Source organism: Bombus fervidus, chromosome 2, assembly GCF_041682495.2.
Source record: "Bombus fervidus isolate BK054 chromosome 2, iyBomFerv1, whole genome shotgun sequence".
Classification (NCBI taxonomy): domain Eukaryota; kingdom Metazoa; phylum Arthropoda; class Insecta; order Hymenoptera; family Apidae; genus Bombus; species Bombus fervidus.
In genome coordinates, this window is record NC_091518.1 from 16,246,822 (window position 1) to 16,265,873 (window position 19,052).

At 36.8% G+C, this 19,052-nt stretch overlaps 1 protein-coding gene and 2 long non-coding RNA genes across 7 annotated transcripts in view; 2 read left to right on the forward strand and 1 right to left on the reverse strand.

The window, feature by feature from the left end:
* Window positions 1–294, reverse strand: part of LOC139998018 (uncharacterized) — an 82,692-nt gene extending 82,398 nt beyond the window's left edge. Inside the window, exon 1 of the long non-coding RNA XR_011803161.1 lies at window positions 17–294. This is a non-coding gene — a long non-coding RNA (uncharacterized lncRNA). The remainder of the gene's footprint in view (window positions 1–16) is intronic.
* The window catches only part of Wge (BAH domain and coiled-coil containing protein winged eye), a 335,350-nt gene that overhangs the window by 78,636 nt on the left and 237,662 nt on the right, over window positions 1–19,052 (forward strand). The window lies entirely within an intron of this gene.
* Window positions 1–19,052, forward strand: part of LOC139998019 (uncharacterized) — a 268,768-nt gene that overhangs the window by 4,983 nt on the left and 244,733 nt on the right. The gene's annotated exons all lie outside the window — the stretch shown is intronic.

A 19,052-nucleotide genomic window follows, 5' to 3' on the forward strand; every position in this document is an offset into this window, starting at 1 on the left:
GTTACGTTATACTTACGTTTAATTAAAATGCTTGATTATGTATTCCTCGTGGAAAAAAGGCGCTCGTATCTCCCACCAAAAAATTCATAACGTGTATCGCTGTTTGTTATTGTCAACGACGAAAGATCTCTGTCTCTTCCTTTTCAACGTCGTTGGTTCAGTTCGGCGGAACTATGTACATCGTTGAACAGGAAGCCGGACGGGCCAGTTACCACGATTCGATTAATCGCGCGTTTTTATAATCGAGCAAGTTACGCCGACGTGTATTTCCGCGACGTGTACACCTTCCTACTGGTCGATCAATTAAGCCGGAATGGCGCAACGGCGTGGAGTAACCTAGTTGCGCCTTATCTTGGATCGACTCATCGGTAACGTGGCGTGCGAAACGCGTGTATCTCGTTGGCGCCATCTTTTTTCTTTCCTACCTGTGCGCCGCTTTATCCGATCTATTCTGCCCGTTATTACCTCCCTCTTTCCCTTTCATCCCTCCGATCCTTTTTTCCCTCTTTCTTCGTAGTATCTTCTTATCACGTTTTCTTTCTCATATTTCAATACTCCTTTGTTTTTCTCTCGCATGTTCGCAACGGAGTTGTGCGACTTTTCCATCGACCCTGAGATAGATCTGTTGAGAATTGTGCATCTTAATCGCCGAAATAAAAGTAAAGGGACACTTAGATTACACTTAGAATTAATATCAAAATAGTTTCAGATTTATTTCATAAACGATTTGCAGGATCTTCGTCGATATACATTTGCACGCGTCTCAGCATTCTCTTTGTCTCACCATTCTCTTTGTCTCACCATCTTCCATACCATACTACTAACGGAACAGTTGCATTCATCTGTTTTTTGAGACGCTGTGCACACACATACTTCCTTACACTCATACTCATAAGCGTGTCACTACTACGCGGCTAATCTAGTCTAGCACGCAAAATTACATATCTCAATAAGATCGTGCGCGTGTTTCAAGTTTGTCCAAGTAAGATTTCCTTGAAACCATCCAGCCTGCAAAAGATGGTAGGACTAGATGGAATTTTTGAATTTGTTAGAACGAGAAAAGGGACCTCGTGTATATGCGTGGGGATAACTCGAAGAAGAAACGTATGACGAGAAGGATATTTTTCAGTAATTGGAGAAATCTATGTTTTACGAATAAATGATAATCTTTTTTTTTGGTTTGGTAATGTGGAGGACGAAACAATTGCGATTACCTTGTCTCATTATGAGAAAAATAAGGTACCTTGGAGACTGTTTACCAGAAATTTTGTAATCTTATACTTACGTCGTTGCTTTCTGAAATAACAATGTCATATATGTGATACGTTAAACAAACTGTTTACACGAACCGATCGAGGCATAAACGATTTATTGATCGAAGATCATGTAATAAAAATCCATTGATTATCTCCGTCGCCTATGACTTCTCGTTCGTATGGTAGGAATTCGCGTACGAATAAGTAGATCGAACAACCGGAAGTTCGTTTAGTTTCCACTAAAAAGAAATGCTATTTTACAACGATATACAATGTACAGAACGATGCAGCGCTAATATGGATTTCCACTTTTAATTGTTAAATCGAAATACATCCCATTGTTGGAAAAGGGGAGCGACACAATTGCAAAAGATAATTATTCTGGAGATGAGAAAATTTCAGATTTGTTTAGTCATGCTTGTAGAATTGAATGACAAGAGGGAGATGTGTATGACGACGTTGGGAACAAAACAGTTGTTAGTCGCGTGTTACCGAAAATGTGGCGCTTTTGTATTCGTTTCATCGTTTTTCGAAATCATCGTTGTATTACGCGTCGCGTATAAAAAACACAGTTAGTAATTAAACGTAATATGCAGGAGCGTAAACATATTAAGATTATGTTTTTACACGATGTGTTTTGGTTATAAATGTGAATCATCGGCACTTGAGCTCTCAGGCCTGTGAGTTCTTTTTTAAAGAGCATCAAGTTGAAGCGTACGAGGTATAAGTATGCTCCAAGCTGCGATAATACGTTTTACCTCTCGCGTCGTTACAACGTAAATACGAGACGTCAGAACGTAAAAACAGAACAACAGTTTAGTTTATTTGAAATGCAGTCATTAGAATTAAATACAGCGAAATCATGTTAAGATAAGAAGTATAGCGACCTGAGGCTAAAAAGTTATATCGTGTTTATATCATGAAAGGTTTTCCTGCATAACTGGAGAAAAATTATTACCGAATTTCAGTATCGCTTTAATTTCACTTATTCCATAAATATTCAAGTATAATGCTAAAAAAAAAATTGTCTAATGAATTCTACAAGTAATAATTTCTCTCTGCCAGATATTCTTGAAGATTACGCGGTAATTGCAAATGTAAGAAGGCCACTGGGTATTTTTTTAAAAACTGTTTCCTCTGTTTTACGTACGCCACGCATAAATTCCCTGTAGAACAGCACGATAGTACTTTAACATTTCACTTATCCGTGATCAACGTTTTATACTAATTTATGTTTCACCTATGTCTTGAACATTATTCCCCTGATAGTTGACGATTCTTTGTACTTTCTCATAAATTCTCGCTTTTTGTTTTCGTAAATTGTACGATTTCATCCTATTTTCCCCGTTCTTTCTCTCGTACGTTTTAATTGTTTCGTCAACGACCAACAAAAGTATCGGCACAGACGATATTTTCCTGTAAAATGCCGCAGAAATCTGGAAATCGATTCTTTATTCCACTTTCCCGTGAAATATAATGCGAACTGTGGTTTTTCTTTTTTTTTTTTTTTTTTAGCGAAATACAAGGTCTTAATTACTGAACTAGAATTCTTTTGAAAGCTACATAAAATGTTAAAAAATGAATGTAGAAGCGGTATAGCGACCAATGTAGAAATAACACGTGCGAGATATCTCGTCGTAACTCGACGTCGCTCTTGTGACACTTTGGATGAGATATCTCGCGTTCTAATGAAAAGCCACGCGAGGTATCTCGCGCAAAGCGTCACATGAACAACATCGAGTTCCAAGATATCTTGTCTGCGGATGTGGAGGAATTAAAACGCGTTCATTAAAGTGCTGCATATAATTTCTTCGAAAAGTGCATGAACATCCGGTATTATCGTTATCAATCTTTTAGAATCTTTACATCTGCGGACGAGATATCTCGCAGTGTCGTTCATGCGCTGGCTTGAATCGTATATCTCGTGTGTTTTATATCAAATACGTACAGTGTCGGACGTGGCTTCGTATAAAAGAATGCTTGAATAAATCTAAGAACGTATGTAACACGTTTTAAGTTTGTAACACGTTAACTGGGTCGTTTCTATACCAGAGACTTTTAATAGGTTATTTTATTTAGCCGTAACAATGTTAATTTACCAGTAAGTCTCAAGTTAAATAATTAGAAACTTGTATAATTTCAAAATTAAAAATGAATAAAGACAAATCGATATCAGTTAGGTTTTAATTAAAAGCTTTTGATTCTTGCATATGTAAATACGATATAATTTATTATTAACAGGAATCGAAAGACATTTTAACAGTAGAAGATTTTCTGAATAAAGAAATAAACGTCCAAGAGTGGATTATTCGAATGAATTGCTCAGAATGAATTATTATAACGTTATCAAATGCTTAATTATTAGAAGATTGTTAAAAAGTTACATGGAATTGTTGGAAGTTAGAATATGCTATTCTAATTCATAAAATTGTTATCGAATAATATCTTGTCAGGGTGAGTGTATTTCTCTTGTAGAAATCATTCAACAGATACGAAACGCTCGCTTCAAAATTATTGCTTTTTACTTTACATAGAAATATATAGCTTGAGAGGGTAGAAAGTTATTTAATTTTGAGAAAAATTTACGCGTGTCAAGAGATTGGTGAATTGTTTATTTTCCTAGCTATTCTATCTGCTTTCCTATTATTTCTCACGTGTAATATACAATGCAAAAAGATTCAATGGCAGCCAAAAAAACGACAACGTCCTCCGTACTCTAGTTTCAAATATCACGATGAAATTTTCTTCGAACGATGACAGTTGAAAATTGATCTGTAAATTTCACGTTACCATTATCGATCGTTAACGAATGGCATTCAAGTGGCTCGATATTAGCGAGACCTTTAGCCAGGACGTCCTTCATTCAATGCATTATACTCGTTAGTGGTTCAGGTAAACTAAGGACGAAGACGATTGTTATGCTGTCGTTCGATTATTCGCCTACTTTTAATAATGCACATAGAACAGCGTGTGGCCCTATTTCTCTTCGAAAGTTCGTGCGTATTAAGTAACAGTTGAACGGTCATTTTCAATTATTATTTAACGTTTAAAGTGGCAATCCTTTATGTACATATTCGACCGATGGATATTTAGAACTACGTTATGTTTTAGTGACAAATGCTTTCGTAAAATGTCACGATTATGATAATATAATAAATGATAAATCACGTCGATGATGTTCGATGTTTGACGCTAGATCGTTAGGAGTACACGATTCTTACTCAATTTCGATCGAGCGACGTTGCATTACTTTGCGGTATTAGAATTTGGCAGAAAATATTTACTCATTTAGAACTGTGGTTCATTGAAACGAAACGATCTACGATCGAACGAAATAGAAACAAGTAGCATAGAAAACGTGGCATTTTAATTGGCTCGGGAAGATTTTTCCAACGATGTATCGATATGTATTATAGTTTGATACGTAGTTTGAAAGTAATTGGGAATGGAGTGATCGAACTTGTTATGTATTTAACGTTTCAAAATATTTAAAGATCTCTTTATCCAGGAGACTTTTCAATTACCTTTTGTTTCGATCTTCTTTATAACGTTAAAGCTCCAGTTTAAGATTCACCTTCTAATCAAGATTTTTCTGTACATACACGGTAAGACAGTGAAGTATGCTACTCGTATTACAGGCTACATACGCATATATTACGTGTGTGCACACTTATATTACGCTATAACAAGCTTGATAATTAAATTTAAATGTGTAATATATAATACCATAATTGCTCGTATTTCCTCATAGATACTATGTCAAAATGAAACATTTCATTCTTCATTTTCCTCCGCATCATTTCCAACTTTAACTTACAATTTTACGCAATACGCGACACGTTAAACTGCGAAAAGTGAGAACTACGTTGCACAACTCGATTTCTTACAACCATGGTAAAACTTGGAAAATTGCTATTCGAATTAACACGATATGGTTAGCGACAAAGAGCGCACGCAGGAGCATACAGAAGAAAGTTGAACTCGAAATTCGTTAAAATCGACATTCCCCTTTTATTCCGTCGACTCTTTATTTGTATTCCTACGTATAGTAGATCGATGGAAACGTAACAGCTCAAAAAGTTACTACCAGAACAAACCACAAGCACCCGCTTCTCTTCTCACCGCAAAAGATACTAAACGCTCCTTTCCACGTAAACACATACACTTCCTTGCTACATATTTTAGTCTACGTACCAGCCATACTACATTCAACGTTCTTTAATTATTTTCCACGATGGACAATTTTTTGCTGAAGAATCTGTGTAGGAATTAATCTCATGGCTGGTCCAGAAGGGTACTTATATCGATCGATGGAAAATACCATGGTGTTCCGTATGGCGGCGTCCCTCGGTCGCCGGTCACTCGAAGGCGCAATAATTGCCGGCGGGTTTTCTACCTGGCTTGCATCGTGCGGAATCCACGTACACATCGCGCTACATGGCCACGGACGTTTCTCGCACCTGTGCTTAACGTACGATCTGATAAGGGGTAACCACCCCGTGGCAAGCGCGTCAGATAGGGTGGTAATGCGCGTGGCTGGATGCTCCTTTCGAGCCGACCCTAAAGGCGCTTTTCCGTTTCGTCGACACGACACACGAACCGGCCTCCTCCAGGCCTTTTATAAGGAAACGCCGCAGCTGGAGTTGTTTCCTATTCGGCCGACGCGACGACACGATAAAAGCGTCACGATGATTAGGAAGAACCGAGGAACAAGATTCCTCGCCTTCTTCCAAGGTTTCTCGCTGCCGATGTTGTTTGCTTCTTTTGCAATTGCAACGGCCTGGGTGGTTGCGAAGTGCGCGTTGTAATCGATGATATTTGCGATAATAAAGAAGCGTTTAGTTTTATTTTCTACGTTTTTGATCGACGTAAGCTGCAGAAAAGTTCTGCTATAAGAACGCTTCGCTGTCTGAACGTTCTATCAACGGAACGATATTTTTTGCTTGAGTCCTTTGCTGTTACGCGTCGTTTCTGTGACTCCATATCGCTTATCGCTTTAATACGAAGCTAAATATCGCACACGTTAATATCTTGCGTAGAACGATACCAAAGAGGAAATATCGAACTGATCGAACGTTGAGAGGAAAGAAAAGATATCGTCGACGAGATTAGACAAAATTATTTGTTGGCTCAGCAGAGCCAATGATGGATACAATATAGATATCGAAAGAAATAGAGGATAGCGCGAAGGTGCTGCAAAAGCAATTATAATTATAATTAATGGCACGAGAAACGGAAACATGTGATTGAAAGCTACTCGTGTGTTTCAAGAAGTAGAGGAACTTGAACGGATTTGGAAGATTTGTTTATCTATTCTCTGTCGTACAGTAATGGTAATAAATCAGCAATAAAGAGATACCATTATCTCGATTATTAATATGTATACTACGTTCTATGTATTATGCGAGCGAGCTTTGAAAAAATAATTTTTTCTACTAAATATCGTGATAATATTCGTCCTACAGATCAGTCCCAATTTAACCAAATAACAGATTTACAGTCTTCTTAGAAAACTAAATATCGCTAGCCAAAAACAGTTTTGTAATATCGAATTAAATGGCATTAATCAAGAGAAGTTTTATAATTAGCTTCTCCCTTTCAGTCCTGCAGTATGAGGTTTAACTAGAAGATTGATAAAATCAATGCATCAAACGATAAATCAAGTTGTTATCTATAATATTAAAAATGAAAATTTGAATTATAGAGACTGAAACGTTCTAACGATATGTATAATACAAAATCGTGTAAATTATCGTGGATAAAGATTGAAGAAAATATTGAAGCAGGAAGAAGACATATCGATTCGTTATTCGAACACTTCAAAGATAAGCTGAATACCTTAAAACAGGTTTACATTCACGTATGAACGTAATAGCATCTAAATAGATCTGGCTTAAAGTAATACTTATCGATTTCTTGAAATAACGTCTATCATTCGTCAGGAAAGAAAAGGATACAGTTGACAAGTTTGATGATCTTTCATTTTAACTGACTGAAGTAGAGAAATCAGACGATGAAATTATAGTTACGACGATAGCACGGCTATATTTTACATTGAATTCTCTAGTTTATATTAGCTGAACATTCGACGCATAATTTTATTATTTATAATTAAATAAATATCGTCGTATCATTTAACGAGGTTCGACTTTTCTCTCTCGCTTAACTCCGTTGCGTTCTTTGAGCAAATTTTTCAAGTGAAATTTATTATTTTTTTAAAGGGAAACAGCTTTAATACGGTGTTAATCAATCTCGTATTACCAATATCGTCTTTCTATTTGCTTTAATAGACGCAGTTAAACGTTTTCCATCCTCTTTAAAATTCTCAATATACTACATGCCATGATATCGAGGCATTAAAGGTATTAAAATATTGCTTACCTCGATGCTTATATTTGCTTTTCATTAAAAATTCGTCAGCTTACTAGCTATTTTTAAAACACTCCTATCTTTAGACTTTACACGTTGTTTTCTTTTCCAATTACATACGTCGTATTGAAATCCTTCTGTTTAAACATAAAGCGATATTAAAACAGGAAAGCGGAGAAGAATGTGCTGAAGATGTTTCCATCGCGTTAAACATTTTTTAAAATTCGAAGATGCAACGGAAGAAACTTTTCGATGCGTAATTTCACGTTCAGATTTTATTCATAAAGATTTTCTCAAAACATCAAGATCGGAGCGCGGCAGGATTACGAAGGTCCTTTTGTAATGAATATCCTTTATTTACATAGAAGGGAACGTTAGCGTGTCGAACGAAACGTCACATCAACTTGTGAATAAAACGTAAATAAAAATGTTAGAATACACGCGAGTACGCAATATTGGAAAGAAATGGAATGGAATAGATTTTATTTGTCAATTTTATTTTTATTCCGCTCGGAAATACGGAAGCTTCCCGATTCGAGCGCATTCATTTTGAATCTTTCAGTTGGAAGCGCATTGATGGAATCGCCGCTGCGGTTTTCGTTTGGAAAACTTCGAAACGTTACTTCGAAATATTTCCTCGGATGACTTTCGCGCAATACGATACAGGAGTTACACTAACAATATCCAATTTCTTTTTATATCAACTTTCCCCATATGAACAATTTTAAAAGCGTATACACGGAAGTTATAGAAAAAAAGTATGATATGTACAATTTTGTCGACTTTTTTACTTTGATGTTACTTTGCATGAAAAGGTATAAAAGTGAATGTTTTAATACAATTAAAAATAGAGGCAACCTATTCGATCTACAGACATGGAAGTTGTTTTGCACTTAGATGAAAAAAAAAAAAGAAGAAGAAAATAGATGAGAAATTCATATTTTTAGAAACATAATTAAAGAAGCGAAAGCTAAAGAAAAATTTGTCTCATCCGCTAAATATTCTAACTATTACTGTGCTCTGAGTATTTTATACATCTTTGCACAGTATGTGCATTCTCTGCATTTTCGCAGCATATAAATTTTTATGCATTAAAATGCATTACAACGATAATCGATATTTTTGAGGTAAACATTTTTTAAGAAGACACCATAAACGAATTTTGCTAGTACGTAATCGATCGGCAAGGTATCGGATTTTTAAATCGGTCGCATGCGACCAACAGCAAAATGTGACGCGTCGTATCTTTCCCTCGTGATCCTCATATTCTACCAATAAGAAATTTCAAGTTATTTCCAGATTGTGGAGAATGTAGAGAATATAGTCACTATAATTAGATATCTATGGATGAAATTGGATGAGACGAATATAGAAGGTTTATTTAAATGCGACCCGGTTTCGCAAATAGATAAAGGTAAAAAGGAGAATATTCAGAGTGTCAAGATTGGAAACAACGTTATATGTATTCGATTTCTTTTTTCGGTTGAAGATCGTCCATCGAGGAAACATTGTAGAATTTGATTTGTCTCGTATGACTTGGTAAAATTAACTCGAGCGTTGGAATTTTTATGAATTTCTCGTGTAAAAACCGATAAAGGTAGATATATACATATAGACGAGAAGATACGAATGCATGTTGCAAGAACTATATTAGTCTCGATGAATTATAATCTTCGTAAGTCACGATCAATATTCACGATAGATTAAAGTTGTGTCTCGTCGAAAATTACGTAAAGTTCTTTGAACAGATTGTGTTTTCTGCAACTGTTCGATGACCAAATATTTCTTGCGAACAACCGTTATATAAATTTGCATGCATCGTTTTCCATGTTTATAACTCATTTGTCCGTCGGAGAAACCCGAAAACGGTTCCGTAATTCTAGTCCCAAATATTTAAAAAGTCATCTGAAAAGTCATTTCACGAATTACGAAATAACGTAAAACTCGGCTATCCGATACCGTACTAAATTTCGTTGTCATTGGCCGATGCTAAATTTCGTAGCGGCGCTCGATTTACGGGCAGCGTATTTTCCCGAATAACTCGGTTAAGCGGCATTAAAACGATCCTAGCAATTCTTTTAGCGTCGCGTCTCCAAGCGACGCGTTATTATAATGTCGGCGCGTTACAGTGATATACGATACGGCACGGTTCGTTATCCGAATTGATGCGAATAAATTGCCGCTTCCTTTTTCGAATAACGTGTATACCGGCCTGTATTTTATCACCCTTGCCACGCTTTTAATCCTTCAAAGGCGCGCGCTATACTCTTTTCGTGGGACGCGCTCACGAAACTGGCGCATATTTTCGGATGCGTCGTACCGTTTTTGTCGTCCCGTGCCAAACGACAGCTTTTTGCCTCCGAGTTTCGGGAAAAGCATCGTCTGGTTTTATCCCCTTAAAAGTTCATAGCCGAAACGCTTACGGGTTTCGTGTACACGGCGTGCCGGTTTACAGTAGTCCCAGTCGCGGGATTAACAGTGCCAATTTGTGTTTTATCGTCGGACGCGACCGTATCCGACATTGGTCACCTAGCATTTTAAATTCCGGTTCCATTGCAAAGCGTATCACGTCGATTCCTATTCTTTCCCTGTGCAGCGTTTTTTTATTTCTTAAAATACGCAAAATGCGTTTACTTTCTTCTTTTGATAAGGGTAGTCGGAGTTTACAGAGATTTTGTCATCGGCCGATAATAATTACTATTTCAATTGCTATTACTAAATCTTGTAACGAAACGTATAATAGATTTTAATGGAAATTATAGAAACGCTAGAAATACGACGATAGAAAAATGTCAGGTTGCATGGATGTAAAGAAGCCTGAGACATTTATCAACGTTTGTTCGAAGTCATTTGTTTCGCGACGAATAGAAACCGCGATAAATGATTACGCGAATGTACAAATACTTAAAAAAAAAAAAGAATAAAAAAAGGAACATTCGCAAGAATAGTGAAAGAATGAAGTATATGACTGAAACAGAAAGGTCACTGTTATCGATGATCGATGTCACGATACATATTTAACGCGTTAACGAAATGACAGCGCGCGTGTACTTTTTCTCGCGTCTCGAACCGTGTCTTTAGAACGCGGTTAACCGCTGCAAGATCGACGTTGTGCCATTCATTTACCCTTGTTGAATCGAACGGCCTCGAATAAAAAGCACCGTGTCTCGTAACTTATAGCAAAAACTTCATCTGTATTCGTCAGAAAAAAATCCATGTATCATCTTAAATCGACGATTACGAAACTGAGAAACAGCGAATCACCGGTCGTCGCGTTACGCACACTCGGCGGATAATCGCGATCGCGAAAATAAATAATCGTCGGTTTTCTCGAGCGTCACGCTGATCGAGCACTTCCACGAAAGCTAGGCATTACTTAACGGACCTGTCTCAACGCAGGGGCACTGCGAATGTTGCCAACTAGCCTGCACGAAAATCCTCGAAATAGATCGCCGTTTTCCTTCTAGTTTCCACGCCACCAGTTTCCACGAGCGCCGCCCACAAGGTGGAGAAGAGAGTCCGCCGATTCTATGGTTGGCACACGGCCTCTTTCGTTTCTCTTTGAACGCGTACCTGCCCTACGAACCTACAGGATCAAAGCGTAGCCTTTTCCTTCGGAAATATACCAACGTGTACTCGTCGACACGCTGCAAACTTGGAGTTATAGGAATTCGAATTGGAATTCTCGCGCTCCACGCGTCGAACAAAGAGGAGTGGTCTTTATTGGATTGGAAATTGTTATTCGTTCGTTGTTATTCGGATGTGCCGTGAAAGGAGCGTTAGCTTTCTGTTTCGTCGTTATCTCGTTTCGCTTGGTGCCGTGGTAGTTTTTGTGGCAACGGTAATTTCGTGGCTACGACGGCCGTATTGCGCGGACCATTCAGTTTTCATATGGAACGTTCGACGTTGCGACAACGCGTTTTAATAAGAATTCAACGTTAAAATTAATCACCCGCTGCGCAGACAGAGAGAAGATTTCACGTCGTAATTACGTGCCAAGTGAATCCATCGTTGCTCGAATAATCGGAGATTTAGGACGTTTCTTTATCGCGGCTGGTAGATCAAACAGCAGAATATTCGCGGAGAAATAGGACAAAGGCAAGAAACGTGAAAACGTTACGAAGAATCGTGTTGAAAGGGTGCGCATTTGTGAAGCTGCTACAGGTGGCTATCTCACCCGCATCGTATCCATTAATAAAAAAACATATATAAATAATTTAATTATATATAATTGTGTTATATTCTACTATATAACTAAGTGGTAAATCTTCTTTAGTAACAGTTTGTTGTATAGCGGATCTTGCTTTTTATATGTTGGGCGTGTGTAAAGTAATTAGGATTTTCAGATTGAGAATGTATATCAATGTTTGGTAATTTATAAAATAATTTCTTCCATTATTTACTGTTTTCGTCGCTCTCGTTTGTTACTCACTGCTGTTTTCATATCGTTGCTGTTTTTGCTGCTTTTGTTTGTTAATGTTTGAAGAATATTAAGATGTTTCCTTCGCGAGATTATCATTTGTACTCAAATATTTCAACCTCTATAATTGCTCGACATACGTATATCGAATTATGAAAACGCGCGTATATGCTAAAATGAAACACTTTGTACACAGCAAAAAAATATACCGCGTTTCCCTACCCAGAGTTTGTCTCATTAGGATACTAAATTCATTTTGCTAACTAGAAAATTTTGCTCGGTGCAAGAACTACCATATCTAAGTATTCCATGTCTATATATTTTCCTCGAAATACGTAGCTCCATCGTTCATTCATTCGCCTTATAATTTCTAACGATTACGTTTCTTTAAGTTCTTTTCTGAAAACTGTATACTAGAACCTCGGTCATTGGTACACCAATACATTTGGAGATGGTTTACTGTAAGATAGCTTCGAGAAGAAGAATAGAAATTGAAAGAAATTATTACATTCTTATTGAAAAGTTTTTGCTCTTACGGTCAACGTTACCTACTAAAATTTATAAAAAAAAAGAATAATAATAAAAGAATAAATTATCATTCTCCCGTGTGAAGAATAAAAATAAATCGATTATCTGAACAACGGGTGCCCTGATTATATAGTTGGGATAATAAACTATATGTCTTATTTACCGAGATAAATGGAAATCCAAGAATATAATATAGGAAGAATATGCCGGCTAAAGTAACAGTTAAGTGCCTACTTCCCGATCAATTTCCAACATCGTGTTGGATACGAATAGCAATTGCGGCGTTATCACGCGGTAAAATAACCTTTCCTCTTCCGGGAAATAGCCTTTTTTCATTTTACGTGTAGAGTATCTAAATGTTTCCATTGGCAGCTATGGCGTTCAGTTTGATCATATTAGAAAATACCATAATAGAAAATGTATTTCTTATCTTTCAGCGATATTAATATTTTCGATGATTTTGTTATATCCTTAGATATTTTACTTCTTCTCATCTGCAACTATAACCAGCTACTGTAATTTAATACTGTAAGTAACGATTCGCTTAGGGCTTTCCTAACAATTACAAGATATTCTGTTCAATTTAGAATTTATCTTGGAATTTTATTTATATGCACAATTTAATACAAATTGATATTTGTTGTAATATCGCGAACCTTTTCTTTTTGTTTCAGGTAGGACAAGTTCTTCCTTGGAGCAAACTTCGTAAAGGTAGATTAAGTTTTGGGAAATTCGGTATGTGCGATTACTGATCGATGAGTAAAATGGGCTTAAACTGAATCCGCTTTCTGCCAAAGCGTTATATGTAACTAGAATAAACGTTTCTGTATATTTTTCCCATTTTTCCCATCTATCATCGAATTACGAGAAAAAGCGTTGAATCTGTATAAAAATGCAAAGCTACGCTTGCTGTAAGTTAAGCGCAATTCATTGAAATATATGTACAGTTCAAGACACGTGCAATACAATTCAAACATGACGATTAAAATTACGTATTGTATTTGATACATCGTTTGAACGTATTAGCTCCATTTTAATCGTTTAACAAGAAGTAGGAACTACGTCACCATATAAAATCAGACAGCATCTTGAAGTACCGTGAGATTGAAACCTACGTATAGAGTACACGATGATTCATATAAAAATGTGCGAAAGTCAGGTTTAAGAAAGGGACAGTAACGAAAGACATTTTAAACCAACAACGCCTATGGCGAAAGGCCAAGGGCGATCATTGCAGGAATAAAGAAAATTTAAATATCAATAGGTGCTAGAACCGCTAATCAAACTCGTAATTTTTCATATCAATTTTATACGTACAATTTTGATTTGAACGATTGTTTGTCAAAACACGATCTGAACGTAAAAACATTTTGATGAAAATGTTCAAACATTTTGATTCGAACGATTGTTTGCTAAAACGTGTAAACAAAAGCGCGTTTTCTCACATTATATACCTCTACATATATTTTCATATGTCTTGCATTTTAATTCGACTACTGCAAACATTATATTTGAAAGCGTCGGTGTGTAATAGTTGCAATATCAAAAATATAAAAAAAAAAAGAGATATCAAAGATAGAAAGCTAAAGGGACACGTTACGCAACAATGTTCGCAAGTTGCTATTATTCTCTATCGAATCGAAATTGTCCGTCGGGTTCGCGTTTGCGTGTCAGATTCGAGCCGCTGCACAGTGCGGTATTTGAATGAACGTTCGGGACAGAAATCAAAATTCGCTGGCCACGTTCGCACGTTCATAGTCCATGTTCCACAGTACGGCATTTGAACGAGGATTCGCAACAGAGATCAAAGAATGCGTATAACATGCAATTTTTCTGAAATTTGATATCAGGAGATCCTAGGCGAGTAAAGATTCGTTTATCAAATTTTTGGTAGTATTTTGCTTACTTGCTGGCTCCGTTGAAATATCTTCAATATTTATCTCTTTGTCGAACCACATACGGTGACGTTTAAGCAAACAGCGCCGATACTGGAAACGATCATTCCATTTTTTCCGCGAGCTTCATGTTGAAATCATTTATCCTCCCTTTCCTTAGATATTGTGCCTATTTAGTAAAGAACAAAGTTCTTGCGTAACTTCAAAAATTTTCTTGCAACGAATGTGGCGAGAAATCCACTCTTGCGGCAATTTACGCTTACGAATAGATTTCGTTAAAAAAAAAAAAGATAAGGAACTTGCGGTGTAGAAGTTTATAAAAAATTACACAGCAATGTAATACGATAGCTTTGTCACACAGAACAATGAGAATTACAAAACTCTTGGAACCGCGTGTTTTCCTTAAATCGCCTTTAAAGGAAGAAAGAGAAATGTTTAACTCGGAAATTGAAATTATACACATCTTTGCTCAAATTCTCCACGACTAAGGTGTAATACCTTTTAATCGCGATTAAATAAACAAGAATGTACGACGAATGAGCCAGCTAATTATCAAGCGATCGGATCTCGATGTGCCAACGATTTTTACCAATTCTCTGTCGACTTTTGACCGAAATGTTTTTTAAATTTGTATTATTATCATTATTATACCTACGCGCAGACTGATGGCGTCATTTAACAAACAAGATCAACATCGAATAACGATTATTTCAATTTTTGCCCATTGTAGGCCGCAGTGTGCGCTGTCACGTGGAAAATGGCAAAGGCGGGTTTGAAAGGGGCGCGCCGCGAGAAAGGCGCGTGGGATAGATAAAATTTTGAGTAAGAATTGCTGAGAGAGACGTTTGACGAGCGGTCGGCCTTCGCTGCCTCTTTTCTCTCTTTCTTTTCGTTCTCTTCTCTCTCTCTCTCTTTCTCTCTTCCCTTCTTCGCTCTTCTCTTTATTCGATACAAGTACCACACGCGCGCGCGTGCTTTTCCCTTCCCTCGTATTCTCCCTCTCTTCCTTCGCCTCTCTTCCACTTGCTCACGATGAATCGCGCCTCTTCTTCCCTCTCTCTCTTTCTGTGTTTCTCTCTTTCTCTCTTATTCGGAACACACACGTGCCGTTCTTCTCTTTCGCCGCGTATCTAATCGTTCCCGCGCTATTTTCTCATTTTCTTCTCTTTCCTCGCTGAGTCTGTCCTTGGTCCTCTATCTTTGCTCCCTGTTTTCTCGCCTTTCGCCCGTTCGCTCTTTGCTTTCCCTCGCGCGTTTGTCCATCTCGCTTGTCGGCTTATCTGTTTCTTCTTGTTTTTTTTTTTTTTTTGTATCGTTTCGTAGGCGTTGTTTTCTGCTTCGCGCGAAATAGGCGGACTGCAGATTTTTGTACATCCGTGGGAAATTTAAATATACAAACGTTGTATATAACGCGCAAAAACGTACGAACGTTCGACAATGAACTTGTCATTTTGAAGTTCTAACGCTGCAGTTTCTAAAGTTGTTTGATTCGGTTTAATGGAGTAGCTCAATGTTGAAGGAAGGCGAAATTGCCCGCAAACTTTATTTGGATTCCGTTTCTTTGATTGTGTCCATGAAAGACTGCATAAAAATCTACCAGTCTAGCGAGATAAGAGTATGCGCATGTTCGACTGGTCCATACGAAATGTTTGTTTGTTAAGTAGAACTCTGGACACGTGCAGAATCTTTCAAATGTTTGACCTTCGGAAACGTTTGAGAGATCCATCGATTGCTCAATGTACTAGAATTTCTGATAAGTATACCAGATATTTTGCCCAAATTTTTCGAAGAAAACAAACGTAGATAAATATAACGGCGGAACAAGACGTTGTACTAAGAGATCGGAATATCAGGAAACCAGCAGAATTTCTCTTCAATTAAGCATCCTAACTGACGGAAAATTTCATCGAAAGGTATATTTTTATACGAGGACGTGGAACGCGTCGACTTAAGTTCAAGGGAATTGTTGTTAATGTTTTAATGACTCGTTAAATGCCGATGCGACTGTGTAAAGAGACATCCGAATGAAAGTAGAAAAAATCTTGCGATATTCAACGAAATTGGAAGAAAGTAAATTGCGAATTCAGTCACGTGATTAAAGTGTCAAGGAATTAGATTAAAACGCCATTTGAACACTAGCTTGAACGATTCGACGAAACGAAATTTCACCATAAGAATCTACTTGAAAATACGAACGAGAATGAAAATCGAAGAGAATCTCTTCATGTTCATTTTTATAAGGTCAAAGCTGTTATAAACTTGTATAACAAAGACTGGAACATTGTTAATATCGTAAAATTCCACGTATAATCGTTGATGATGCTAGCGGAAAATGGTACTATAGGATAACGTAAAAATGTTTCAGAGAAAAGTTTGAATTCTCGCGTCCTCTTTTTGCTTCGTAAGCTTCGAGTTTGAAAGAACGAACGGATGGCCTTGATACCGTGCCAAAGATGATAATTTACCATTCGTATAAAGCACTATAACTAAGGAGGCACATTAAACGACTCGCGTGATTTATCTTCGTGTTGTTCGTAACTTCTGCTTTGCCTATTCAATTGTTTCTCGCTAGAAATTTTGCATTTCTGCATTAACTTTTAAATTCATTCATGCCTATCGCATGTTTCTAATGCCTATAATTACAAGCTTGTTAGTTTTAAATACGCGTTGCAACATTTATTTACGATCGAGGAAGAAGTCTATTGAAGTAGGTGAGCGAGTGTTATTAGAAATAAACCTTTTAGTAATATATCGTTAAAAGTAACCTGATTAGTAGTGATAAATGTAATAATAAGTAACAACAATAATAAAAAAAAAAAAAAATATACGAAACATAATAACGATCCGATATATTACATAAACATTATTTAAACACGCATAGCGAGAAGGTTTTGAGAAAATTCGTAAAAGACTGGATAAGAGCGAATGAAAAGGTCCATTTTTAAGATAAAATAATTATTATTAAAAATGAAAACAGTTCCAATCACATATAGATACCGAGATGTCCTTTTTAGGTCAATTTTAAAATATCAATAATATTTTTTTCATCTTCTGCTCGTTTTAACCTATTCTTTTGCGATTCTACGTTGATTCAAGTCTGGCTTACGATCTTTGCAAAACTCCTCGTATCACTTTTTGCATATAATGTATATTGCGTGTGTATCATTGCATTATATGTAATTAAAAATGAACTAAACCACTTCGGTAACTTCAATGGCATTTTTATTGCGTTAAAACGCAATGAGAATACAGAATGAAACGTGTACACATACTTTATCGGCAAGTATTACATTCACGACTATTTTTTGAGTTACATCGCAATCAGAATACCAAATGAGACGCTATTTTAAAGCTTAAACGTCGGTACTGTGATCACTCTAATAAGCGTTAAGTTATTTAAATACGAAGTAGATTAACAAATTGTTAAAATAATATAAAATGTAAAATTTAAAGCGTAGGATCTTCTTTCCTGGTATTTTCGACTAATATATTTTGTTATAAGTAACGAAACAGACTACGTATAAGAAACTAAAGATCCTAGAACGCCTCTCTTTCCAGAAATTTCCTATCGATATATTTTTCTACGTCTTCCTAACGTAGGTGAGCGATCTCGTACGTTCGTGGATTCAAAATCAAGGCAACCATCTATTTTTCTCATGAATCAACTGCCGAAAACATTTCTACGTAGCGTCAAAGAACGTAGCTATCGTTGGAAGGAACCTTTCCTCGCTCTATTACAAACTTCGATTCGTTGCCATTTACAATGAATGCGCCAATGATTTCATGTTCCATCGTTCTTGGTTCGTAGTAAAAGCGTTTGTTTCCTTCTATTCGTCTCATTCCCTGTCAGACCTCGTCTTTGCTCGCGTTTCTCTGCTCGTTCAACAGACCGATTCTCGTTCTAAAATCCCGCTACTCCAGTCTACGTAGCTTCATCTCTTCTCCTTCGTCTCTTTCTGCGTTAATCTCACTCTGATTCGTCTTTCATCTCTTTCTTCCGCCCTTAAAATTCAAATACTCGTCTTCGTTTCACAGTTCGATCGTCGTTCTTTGTTCGTCGTTGGACCTTCTCTTCGTGTTGTTCCTTCCTTTGTCTGAAATTTTGTAGACTTAACAGTTGACTCGGCTCTTAACTTGACGCCCATAAAACTATCGATTCTTATCTGGATAAACGAACGTTCGATTAATCGGAAAATATATAGCGAATATCATTTATAACCAATTATCATGAAAAATATGTAACAATCGTAAATTATTGATGGTAAAATATACGTTAATTGTAAATGAAATGAAACGTACAAGTTATCGTGTAATCGACGATAGAACGAAGAAACGGGCAGGCCTACTTAAACGAAAATTTTATCTTCGACGTTACGTTTCCCAGAGAATTGAATATTCGTACGGTACGTCTTGTCTAATTTTGTTCGATTCTTATTTTTACAATCATATTTTGACTGTATTCGGGAGAAATAACACTTTCGAATAATGAGAAAAGAGGATTGTTTTAACATCTGACGAAGTAAAGCAGCAGGAATTGCTGGTGGAAATTTCAATGGAGGAGGGAAATCGCGTTCCATGAAACGG